This window comes from Setaria viridis, chromosome 8 (genome assembly GCF_005286985.2).
Source record: "Setaria viridis chromosome 8, Setaria_viridis_v4.0, whole genome shotgun sequence".
Lineage (NCBI taxonomy): Eukaryota > Viridiplantae > Streptophyta > Magnoliopsida > Poales > Poaceae > Setaria > Setaria viridis.
The window spans coordinates 13,764,665-13,776,524 of NC_048270.2; the positions used below are offsets into that span (position 1 = coordinate 13,764,665).

Below are 11,860 nucleotides of genomic sequence, written 5' to 3' on the forward strand. Positions count from 1 at the left end.
CTGATTTGTTTTTTGTTCTTGCAACTAGGAATCCAATAAAATGGGGGCAACTAATCATGGTTTTTTCTATGTTCGTTTCATTTGTGCATAGTGAATTTTTCTACAAGCACAAATTGAGATCTTGGCCTTTTTTATTTGTTACAATTTTTGTTTATTAAAGAGCACTGGAACTAGATAGGACAGCACCTTTCATTCAGTTGCATATATATGGATTTGGTAGCTGCTGTTTTCTTTTTTTCGAGTTCAGTTGCATATATATTGATTAATGTTGCTTCATGTATTAATTGGTATTGGGACTGCAGAGTAGCCAAGCTTAACACAATTATTCAAATGATTGACGTCCACAGAAAACTATCCACAATGACAGGTGGAGTGTGCCTTGAGACACAACTTTTTCTTTCAGTGAGCTGGAGGTCACTGTACTACTAAATACTAAGTATATTTAGTATAGGCTTTTGGTACCTTCTTTTGTTTTATGCATGAACATTTTTGCATCTTCTCCAGTATTAGTGATGCTTGATTTAATTTGTTCTTGCAAAATAATTTGATATTACCTTAGAAACAATGGTGTTTTTTCTTCTAAATATATAATGCTATAACTGCCTTCATGTATCTTTCATGAGAAATCGAATTTGACATGTCAACTTGTGTGGCTTGAAGATTATTAAGAAAAAATAAGTTGGCAAAGCAGCAGTCTAACTTCAATGGATGGGTTTTTGGTACTCTATCACAACTTCATAACCTCCCAATTCACCTATTGTAATTGTTGCATGGTAATACATCTATAGATACAACAACAGCTGCCCACAAGTTTGAGGGTGCGCCTGCCCACAAGTTGCAACTACAGATGCAACTACAGCTGCCCACAAGTCTTGTTTTTCTAGTTTTATGTTACATGTTAAATACTATGATGTGATCAATAATTTAGCTCCAATTTACTGATTATGGTCTTCAAAGTAGTTGGCACAGATCTTGTTTACTACCTCATGTTACCAATCCTTTTTTGTTACAGCATGCTGCATCTTTGTTTGACAATTCACTTGTTCTCTAGGGGTGTGAGATCTGCATATACACAATTAGTAGCTATATTACTGCTAGCTCCGAGCTACTGTGGTTTAGGAGAACATCAAGTGTGAAATCTTTTACAATCCAAGATAGGATCCAATGGCAGCGAAAGAAACTAGAGAGGTGAAAGGCAGCTTTTGCAAAGTCATGTTCTACAGACTTAGCTGGTAGCTTACGTTCTGTATTTGTTTATCATACCATTTGTTTACCTTTTACAATTTCCCGGTGTGCTATATTTGTAATGATACCTTAATGTTTCGTACTGACAAGGAAATTTTGCTTTCCAGTAGTGAGCATATATCAAATTATTTTAGTCATGAGTTCTTCATGCTGAATGTCTTTGTCCCTGGTGCAGTATACTTTTAATATATTCCTACACAATACACTAATTATTGAGAATGGGTATAACAAAGAAGAAATGAAAATGACAAAGGAGACCAACAAATTTGGGTTAGTCCTTATGGTCCTATTGGTCTAAATAACTTCCTATGAAGTCTGCATTACTCTGTCAAACTTTTCTCTCATTGTGATAATTTGAGAAAATATAATTTCCTTCTAACTGTCTGGTCCATTGCTACAATGACATGGATGTGAAAGTAACTGCGACTTGCATACAAGTTCCTGTGATGTACTAATGTGTCTGCACATGCTGAAAGTGCCAATCTACAGTTTGAAAAGCTACTCGATGAGGTTGGTATCTCCATATGTGCTAACTAGCATTAAAACTTATTCTCTTTTGTCTCTGTTTGCGCTAAGTGGATTGATCCTTGGAATCTGCCACTTTGTCATTTGGATATGTGATTTTATCTGAACTTGGCTATTTGTGAATATGGCAGAAAAATAAATTGGTTATATTTGTGTTGTGGTATAATATTGCAACTTCTAAGCTTGTGTGGCTGTGTGTAGAATAAGTTAGGACTTATGAGTATAATATTGCAATCATTAAAAAATAAACTTCACTTCTATCGCTAGCTAAGTCTTTTTTTCTAAATTCAACACAGAAATATGTGTGGTGTTGTATTTTCTAGAACTTTTATAGAATTTAATTATTTATTCATTTTGCAGGATCATAGAAGCATGTCAATAAACATAGGTAAAGATTGAGAATTGAAGAGAAGTGTCTGTCTGCTTGCGCAAAGCTTTTTAAATAGAATTAGAACACAACGTGTAAGTTTTAAGGGAATATGTAATATCTAGATGTATGGGGATGATTAATTTTGTTGCTGACTCTATTGCTCTAATATTAAATGAATACATTTCATGTACTTTTTTATCCGTACTATGGTGTCCAAAGTAAATATGGTTACACATGTATTATATTAGAAAATAGTTCTAGAAACTATATTAGGATTGAGAAAGAAAAATACAAAGAGCGCATCAACTTTGCTTAATTTAAAATGTCTCTATAAGATGTAGATACGTAATTCACCGTCTCTGCAAAGCGTTTCATGTCTTCTACGAGACACGCTTAGCACTGTATTTAGAAAATGTCTCATGTCGGGTAGACACGCTTGTCACCGTTTCTAGAAAGCGTCTCTTATCTTGTAGACACGTTTGACAAAACTTGTTTACAGTTCTTGACACGGTCCATGGAGAGACGCTCCAGACACGCTTTAGTGAAGCGTATCTATAATTCACTAGAGATGAAATAAAGCGTATCTAACCTAAAAATAAAACGTATCTAAGGGGAGTGTTTCTTGTAGGGGCTCTCTGCTTCCTTCGATAGTCCGCGTTGAACACAACACGACTTGCACCACGCCTTCCTTCATCATAAAGCAACACAGATGCCATGAACCAAGCTGATCTCGCCCCACATGCCATGCCATCACCATGCAGCAGCATCATGGAAACACCCTGTTGGACCTCGCCACCAGTAAGGCATTCGACCCCTCCCTCAATCATCTCCCTACAACACCTCTGTTCCTGTTTATTCTTCACGGGCACTGAACCGATTAGAGAGCTCGAGGAGGTTGAGGTTGAGCTCCTTTTCTCCCAAGGAAAGCTGGAGCACTAGCCTTGACGCCCGTGTAGGATGCGCTGCTTTCCCTCCCCTCCATTCAACACTGCCTCGAGAACCTCACCTCACGAATGATTGGCCATGCCAAGCATGCCATAGCCCTGTGGCCTGCAGGCAGTACCTATCCCTTGCCTCGACTACAGATGAGCCAGACTCCCCGCCCTCTCCTTCTTTGCCTAGAAACCGAGCTCCTAGAAACTTCAAAACCCTAGCCCTACGGCCACCCAAGGCCAACCCCATCCGCGTCCTATCTCACTTGGACAACACCAACACAGAACACCCTAGATCTTCTCTCCCTGCTGGAGCCCTTCTCATCAGTGGCAGTGCGCTCCAGCTGAACATCGGCCAACGGCATGACGCAAGGCAAAGCTGGTGCGGTGTCGCTGTCAATGTGTGGGTCTAACCCATGACACCATTGGCCCATTGTCATACTCCTCATTGACATGACAAACTAGACCACCGACTCAGCACACCCCATGGTCCATGTCCCCTGGACCCAGTACACTGAAGAGTTTGCACGCATAGCGACCCCAAGCGTCAAGCCGCCAACCCAATAAGATTTGCTAGTACACCAAGTAAAACACATACACGAGTTTACCCAGATCCTTTTACTTATATCCAAAAATTTCCATACTACAATATTAGAATCTTATCCATGTAGTAAGTCCATTCAATGCCCAATAAATCATAAACCCAATTTCTTAGTTCCGAGGTATTCGGAAATAATTTTCTTGTGTACACAAGAAATTTATACAATCCTTTCTAATTCCAAATATCCTAGGAAAATTTTAAAAATACCCATCTAAGCCTATTCATACTATACTATCCCGCCTTTCACACCATCTGAGCCCTTATTACAATATGATATCTAGAAAATTATATTAGATACATCTTAATTCCATGTCATCTGTGCTCGATCCACACAGTGATGCCTACTTGATCCTCAGCATCATGCCGCAGCTCATGCCAGCTGCCGTTGCTCACAAACGGTGCATATAGCTTGGCCAAGGCCTTGAGCACAATCCCTATCACTCCTCCTACTCTTAACCCAACCACCACCCCGGGTCTATGAATAGAGCACCCACTAGTAGAGAACTCACCTTCCATGCGCCCCATTTTGTCCCGGTTTAAAGTTGGTCCGGGACAAAAGGTTCACCAACCGGGACTAAAGCTCGGTCACTGGTGGGGGGCTCACCAACCGGGACCTTTTATCCCGGTTGCAAAGGCTAGTGGAAAAAAAAGACCCTGAGAGGCCTTTTATCCCGGTTTGAAACACCAACCGGGATAAAAGACCCCCTTTTATCCCGGTTGGTATTACAACCCTTTTATCTCGATTTGTAATACCAACCGGGATAAAAGGGGGGTCTTTTATCCCGGTTGGTGTTTCAAACCGGGATAAAAGGGTCCCCAACGGGATGGCTGAAAGAGGATGAAATCCGTCGAACCCTTTTATCCCGGTTTGTAATACCAACCGGGATAAAAGGGGGTCTTTTATCCTGGTTGGTGTTTCCAACCGGGATAAAAGGGTCCCCCACGAGTTAATACAAAATGATTGCATCCCCTATATAGTTAGATGTGTTGTGTAGGTGGGATGGCAAGGAAGCTACACGCGAGGCTGGAGGTGTTGTGGGTTCGAATCCCACGTAGCGCGCACGCGCATATTTCGCGTGAAAAATCGCGTGACTTGTGGCTTGCGATGTGCGCGTGTGGGGGGCCCTCCTAGGATTTTTTTTTGCAGCGCCTGGCATGGTGACCTATTTTATCCCGGTTGGTATTACCAGCCAGGATAAAAGGGGGTCTTTAGTCCCAGTTGAGTGACCCGGGACAAAAAAACCCCCCCTTTTGTCCCGGTTGGTTTATCCCGGTGGATTTTCAGGAGATTTGCATCCTACCAATCGGGACTAATACCGAGTTCTCTACCAGTGACCGCGACCCTGCTTCCACCTCGTACTTCCACTCCATTCTGCCTTACTCCTTGAACTGAGCTTCCAAGCCATACCCCATTGAGCCAAGTCTTGCTAGCTCAAGACCCTGATTGAACCTCATAAACAAGGCAAGCACCCCCAAGAACAACCCATAACACTCCTCCCCTCTCTCACTTCTTAAGCCCACCTAGCCCCTCCTCCAGTCGAACATCCGCTAATGAGCCAATCTCCACTGGCTCAAAGCCAAAGTTGATGTCGGTGAGGAATAGGTGAGATTCACAACATGCCAGATCCACCGCTCTGATTCGAGCCCCATGACCATATCCATTTGCTGCTCTTGTGCATGATCGTCAGCCTCTGACGGCACATCGTCAGCCTCTGACGGCACATCTTAATCTTCTGAAGTTCCCTAAAAATCTTATAAATCAGTAGGATCGTGTCTAAACCATTCTTAGATCTATCAGTCATGTATCATGTAGTTCCTAGATCTAATCATCATAAAAGCCCCATCATCACATAGTCAATCTGAAAGATTGCTAAAATTATCCTAACCATGCTCGCCTTTCCTTTTTAATATCCCAAGAAACCTATGAGTGATTGTTTGCTTATTTGGCTACTTCTTTCGATGATAGGCTAGAAATACATCCAAAGAATATGACAAGGTGAAGCGTCCAAGTAAAATTACGAATAGAGCAAGGCATAATTACATGCAAGTCATAAGCATCCCCTTGATCATATTTATATCCTATTGAGTGAGAGTAATTAAATATGCCGACATCAATTACTATGTCATATTATTGCATATTATTTTCAAAAGTATTATCATACACAAGTGATAGTTAATCTTATTTTCTTGACTAAAATGTTCCCTTGATTGTTTGAATATCTAGTCCCTTGTAATCCCAGGAGACTGTTGACGCGAAAAATCGACCGGTGATCCCTCGCGCGCCGCCCACGAAGGCCTGGAGATCTGCTTCACTCTAGTGCAGGTCCTACGCTTCTTGAGGTTCGAGGCGTGCCAGTTAATTTGACCATTCAACTAACAAGGTCTGTGACGACGTTGTATCAGCCAGTTAATAGAACCACGATGCTGAGCCGATACAACGCTCGGTCAAATAAGATGTATGACGGCCTGTCGGCTACATGATAGAATCGAAGTGCAATGAGCCCACGGCCGATGGCCGATGCAAGAATTAAACAACAGCCATTAAAGATTCCTCATTTATCGTGCATAGGCTAATTAGACTAATCAGATCTAGTTAATGTCATGAGACGTATATTGAACTTGACAAGGGAATACGGCTGAGAGGGCACCAACTATGATCCATTAATCTAAAAGCCTATCACATAACAACAAGGACCGCTTACAAGCCGTTTAAACCAATCAGATCTGATTAATCGTCATGAGATGTATATTGAACTTAGACAAGGTAATACATCTGAGAGGACATTAATTTCAATCCATTAATAAAAACAAACTAGTATGCAGTCGATGACGTCATCCTGCTATCGAGAGAAACGGATAAGACCTGACCGAAGCATCGGCTCTCAATGATAGCATTTTGATGTTAAGGATCTGAGGGCTAGCAATACGAGGGGCCGAGAATAAGAAACTACCGACTATTGAAGCATGTTCTGTTAATCTCTTAATAATATGGCAATTAAAGCAATGTAACAGATCTAGAAGCACTAGTGGAAATTGTAGCAACAATTTTTGTCACCGTGAAGGCGAAATTTGTCACAAAGAATGTTTTGTGATGAATTTGTGATGAATTTCAGTTTGTCAAAAATCGAGCATCAAGTTTGTACATCCGTGATGAACTGACCAAAAATGTGACATAACTTGTTTTTTCTATGGCGATAAAACTTTCGTCATGGAACCATTTTTCCGTTCTATGATGTGTCGCAAAAATGTCACTAAACTTCTGGATCCATGTGTCCCCATCCACGCGGGCAGGTGATGTGGCGCCATCCACGCTAGCACGTGATGTGGTCCGGACACGCTAGCACATGACATGGCTTCGTCCAAGCTGGCATGTGACGTATCGGCTAGCACGTGCGAAAAAAGGACAGCCACGTGGCTAGCTAGCGTAAGGCCACATGTCGAGACGACGCAAGTCCACGTGTCATTATTATATTCAGCCACGTGTCGCACACTCGTATGGACACGTGTGGTCTTTTCATTGGTCCATGTGTCATTTTCTTACGTGACCACGTGTCATTTTCCCATTTGTCCACGTGTCATTTTCCAGTTTGCCCAAGTGTCCTTGCCCGAGTTGTCCACGTGTCATTTTCCTATTGGTCCACATATCTTTTTTCTACAGTTCCACGTGTCAATTCCTTAGTGTTCCACATGTCATTTTACTATTGGTCCACGTATCATTTCACGGCTGCTATGATACACGGCTGCTCCGCATGTCATTTTCTTATTGGTCCACGTGTCAATTTCTGATCAGTCCACGTTTCCATTTCTGTTTATGACACGTGGTCTTTTCTGATTGGTCCACATGTCAGTTCCCCATTAGTACACGTGTCAGTTTCTTATTGAACCATGTGTCATTTCTGTATGTTACACGTGTCCTTTTCTGTTCATATAGATCCATTTCATCATAGAACACCAAATGATACAGCATAATTCACAGAAAGTTCACTATAATTAAGTTACAACCAGTTCAAGGCACCACCATTAGTTAACTGACAGTTCAGAGCCACATAAGTTCATAACAGAAGCACCAGAGGTCATGAAGGAATTCCAAGTAGTGCTGACAATAGTTCCACACAGATAGGATCAGGGCTGAGAAGAGGTACCAGGGATGTTCAAGTTCAAGATCTTCATAAGGATGACATTGCTCTCATCTTGTTGCTTCTTAAGCTCCTCATACTACCATTGACTTCTCGCCAGCGGTTCCTCTGCTGCTTCAATCTTCTTCTTTAGTTCTTCCACTTATTGATGTAGAACAGCTGAACCTTGTTTTTCAGAAGCAAGTTCTTGACGAAGTGCTTTTTTACCAGCTGACTGATACTTGGAGGAGGTTGTAGGTATTCCAGCATTCTTCAAGAATGTGGTGTTGGAGTTGTTCTGCGAGAGAACCTTGGAAACCATATCAGCACTAAGCAATGGTGGCTACCCATCAGCAACAAGTTCTGCCCTCATAGTTTCCATTTGACACCTATAAAATGTAAATATGAACTGTTAATATACTGATTATAGTAAAAAAGGTTTATATTAAACAAACTAGGAAAAAAGCAGATTGGATAACTACTACTAAATAGTGTTAATATAACACACCACTAAAAGATAGGGGCGACCATGAATGTTACAACTATATGATGCAGCATGTACAGAGAAGTGTTGGAGAAAGAAGGACACAAGTCTGGAAGAAGGATTTGATAAATGGTTTAAGAATCATGTAAGTTAATGGCATATTATCATTTATGGAAGTAATTGATGTAACAATACACTCAACTTTATATTTTTGGTTGTAGATTGTGAAGCTGCATATATAAAGAGAAACCTAATAAAGACGGACATAATTGTAGGAAAATATGTGTATTATAGGGATGTAGGTAAAATGACCATATAGAGATTCAATGTCGGTACTAACTTGTTCAGCATGGCAAGCAATAGAAATTAAAATTCTAAATGTCCAGCAAATTAGCTAATTCTTGGAAAAGAAAATAAGCATGTACAGGGACTTACAACAGCTTCTCTAGCCGTATCACTCATACCCTTCTTGCGGCTGGTATGGCAGACCTTGAAGTCTTTGACTGCATTGATTTATTTGTCAGCTTCATCAACTTGTTCCTGGGGTTCATCCTCGTTGACTTCAGCGGGTACTTCATCCTTGTTCTTCTTGTACTGATGTACCAAAATGGAGGTTAGGCAAACAGCAAAACCACTTAACTCATTCAAGAAAGCAAAACAATGAAAAGGGAGCATTAGAAAACTATTGACACTTACATATGAATGTAATTGTGCAATGTAGCAGCGAGATCCTGTTGCTTGAGGCCACCTGACTCTAGCCCGGTTTCACTTGTTCTGATCAGAAATTGCCTGCAAGACATGTATGAGTTAGTCTCCATCACAAGTATATACTTGAAAGCACACCAAGAGAAATTACCTTATTGTGTGCAGTTGACCACTTGTCAACAAGTTTACACCACTGTGCATTAGTCATGTAGGAGACAAGAGAGGTTGTGGGTATCTCATTAGCAGGGACGCCAACAAAGTGTTCTTGCTTCAACTTATACCGCCTCTGCCGTGTCCCAGACTTGAATACACTGACACAAGCATTCGTTGTTGCCTTGTCCCTTCTGTCAATTGCTAACCTCCCCTAGTGATTAGAATTGAAATCCAGTTACACAAGGGCCATACAGAGTTGAATGTAAAATAGGGAGTAGTATATAGGCACTCATAGATAGGCTTCCCACGAAGCCCTCAAAATGTTTAGTCTCTTCCTTGTAGTCTTTCCAATGGGGAAAGATAGGAACTTGGGACCTAACAATAACACCAGCCTCTGATGCAAACTTGGTTGCTTGCACCGATTCATACGGCCTAGTGTTCCCCTCAACAACAGAGATGGGTATCCTTCTCCCTATAGCTTTGGTCATCTTGTCAAGCAAAATTCCCCTGATTGGTGGCCTCGCGTTCCTCGAGCCAACTCTTTGTGTAGGTGCTGCAGAGATTTTATTCAATTTCTCATTATTCATCAAATATAAAACCATTAGTGCGAAAAAGCTTGAGGGTCAACGAACCAACCTTCAGTTCTGGACTCCGACTGCCCTGAGTCGTTATTCCAACCGGTCTCAACTTTGTTGAGGTCAGGAGCATCATCACGATCTTCATCATATTCATATGACCAGTCCCTCAGAGGACGTGAATGATTGTTCACATTGTCATCACCGCTAGTGTTTTCTACAACTACTAGCAATTCTTGCTGCACAACATTGTCATCACCACTAGTGTATTCTGCAACTTGTGGTAATTCTTCCTGCACAGGCTTTTCACATGGTGCTGATGTTTGCAGCCTTTTCAGTAACCTTGTTGAAGCTCCAGGAGTAACCTCTGTTGGTGGGATTGACCTCACCCTCTTGGAATGTCTACCTCCAGGAGCCATGGCACCACTTGTTTTCCTCTTGTTCACACAGACCTTCCTACGCCCAGTCCGCACAGGGCCCTGCAGATTTCAAAAAGTAGAAGTTGTAAGCATGTGAACAAATTAGAAGCACTTCTAAGCTTTGGAAATATCAAGTGCTCCTTCTATGCATTGTAAATATCTAGTGCTCCTTCTAAGCATCCCCAACCCACCTCAATTGCTAGGGGTATCGGCATCTCTTCTAAGTTTGTATTATCAGGCTCTTCAAGTTCAGGGATGGAATCTGATAAATCAAAACCTTCACCACGACAAGCATGCCTGCCAGACCTTTCCCTCTTCCTGCCTAAACTTCCCCCTTTGAAGTTGTTTTCTCTTAACAATGAATTAAGAGCTAATGATAAACCACTATTGCCAAATTCTTCGATTCTTCTTAAATTCTTCCTGATAGTTTCTTCATGTTCTCTTTCATATTCATTTTGTGAAGGTTCTAACATATTCGTGACTAGAATTAGAATACGGATACCACTACATCCTCCAACCTCGAACCATGGATGAATGTGCCACTACCTAGAACCACAGAAGGTAGATGAATTTTGCATACCTCTTGCTACAGGGCATCGGCATCTAACCATTTTCAATCATCGGGTAGCTGCTCATCGAAGATGGTGAGGCTGCTATGATGCGGCAATCGTCATCAACATTGTAGCAAATCTGGTGTGACGAGCGTTGTCGAAGGGGTAGCAGATCCGGTACGGTAGTTGTCGTCGATGGGGTAGTAGAGTTGAAGGGGTAGTAGATCCGGTGCGACGGTTGTCGTCGACGGGGTAGCAGATCCGGTGCGGCGGTAATCATCGACGGGGAAGCAGATCTAGTGCGGTGGTGACGGGGATGCAGCTCTGGTGCGCTCAGCGTCGTCGACGAGGTTGAAGCTCTGGCGTGGTGGCCTTCGGTGCATTGGAGGGGTCGAGTGTCGGCGCGTTGGAGCCTATCGGCGTAGAGGTGAATGGCGAGAAGTGGCCGGGAAAGGCGAGAGGTGGAGGTAGATCTGAGTGAAGGGATAGAGAAGGGGCAAGGGATATGGGGTGCTGGGGAAGATTGTCACAAGTATCCCTGATGGACGGGTTAGTGGTGTGGCAATTGCTTGAGAGTACAAGGGACATTTCACGAGAAATGTTTTTGACCATTGTATTGAACTCTCCTTGGCCGAAATGAAAAGGAATGAATCCTTTTTAGCTGCTGCTGCATACTTTTGGTCCGATGCCCTCAATGCCTTTATGTTTGGAAATGGTCCGATGGCGCCAAGTCTTCTCGATGTATATATGCTGACAGGCCTTGACATTACTTCTCCAGTCTGCCCTTTTGATCCAAAAACCACCACCAAGCAGAAACTGGAAACCAAGAACATTGGTGGCTGGGCCAAATACGTATCCATTTATATCAAGATATCAGAACATGTTGATGATAGAGAACACACAACCTTTCTTAATCTTTGGTTGCAGAAATTTGTTTTCTGCGGATCAACTCTCAGCCCAACAACAAACTTGCAATCCATAGCAGAATTGTTGGTGACTCATCATGCTATCCCCTTGGGAAAGTACTTGTTAGGTGTTGTATACCTTCTGATGCATCAGGTCACCATGAAATTTCTGGCGGGCTAGCCCGTCGGCCGTATAGGCCATCCTTGGTGGTTTGTCCAATTATGGCTTGACATCTACACTTCATTGGCTCTGGAGAGGGATCTCACCAAGAGCACTTTC

At 42.3% G+C, this 11,860-nt stretch overlaps 1 pseudogene; it reads right to left on the reverse strand.

Moving 5' to 3' along the window:
- Positions 1 to 7,888: 7,888 nt before the first annotated feature.
- LOC140220222 (uncharacterized) lies at positions 7,889 to 10,735 on the reverse strand (annotated as a pseudogene).
- Positions 10,736 to 11,860: the final 1,125 nt, after the last annotated feature.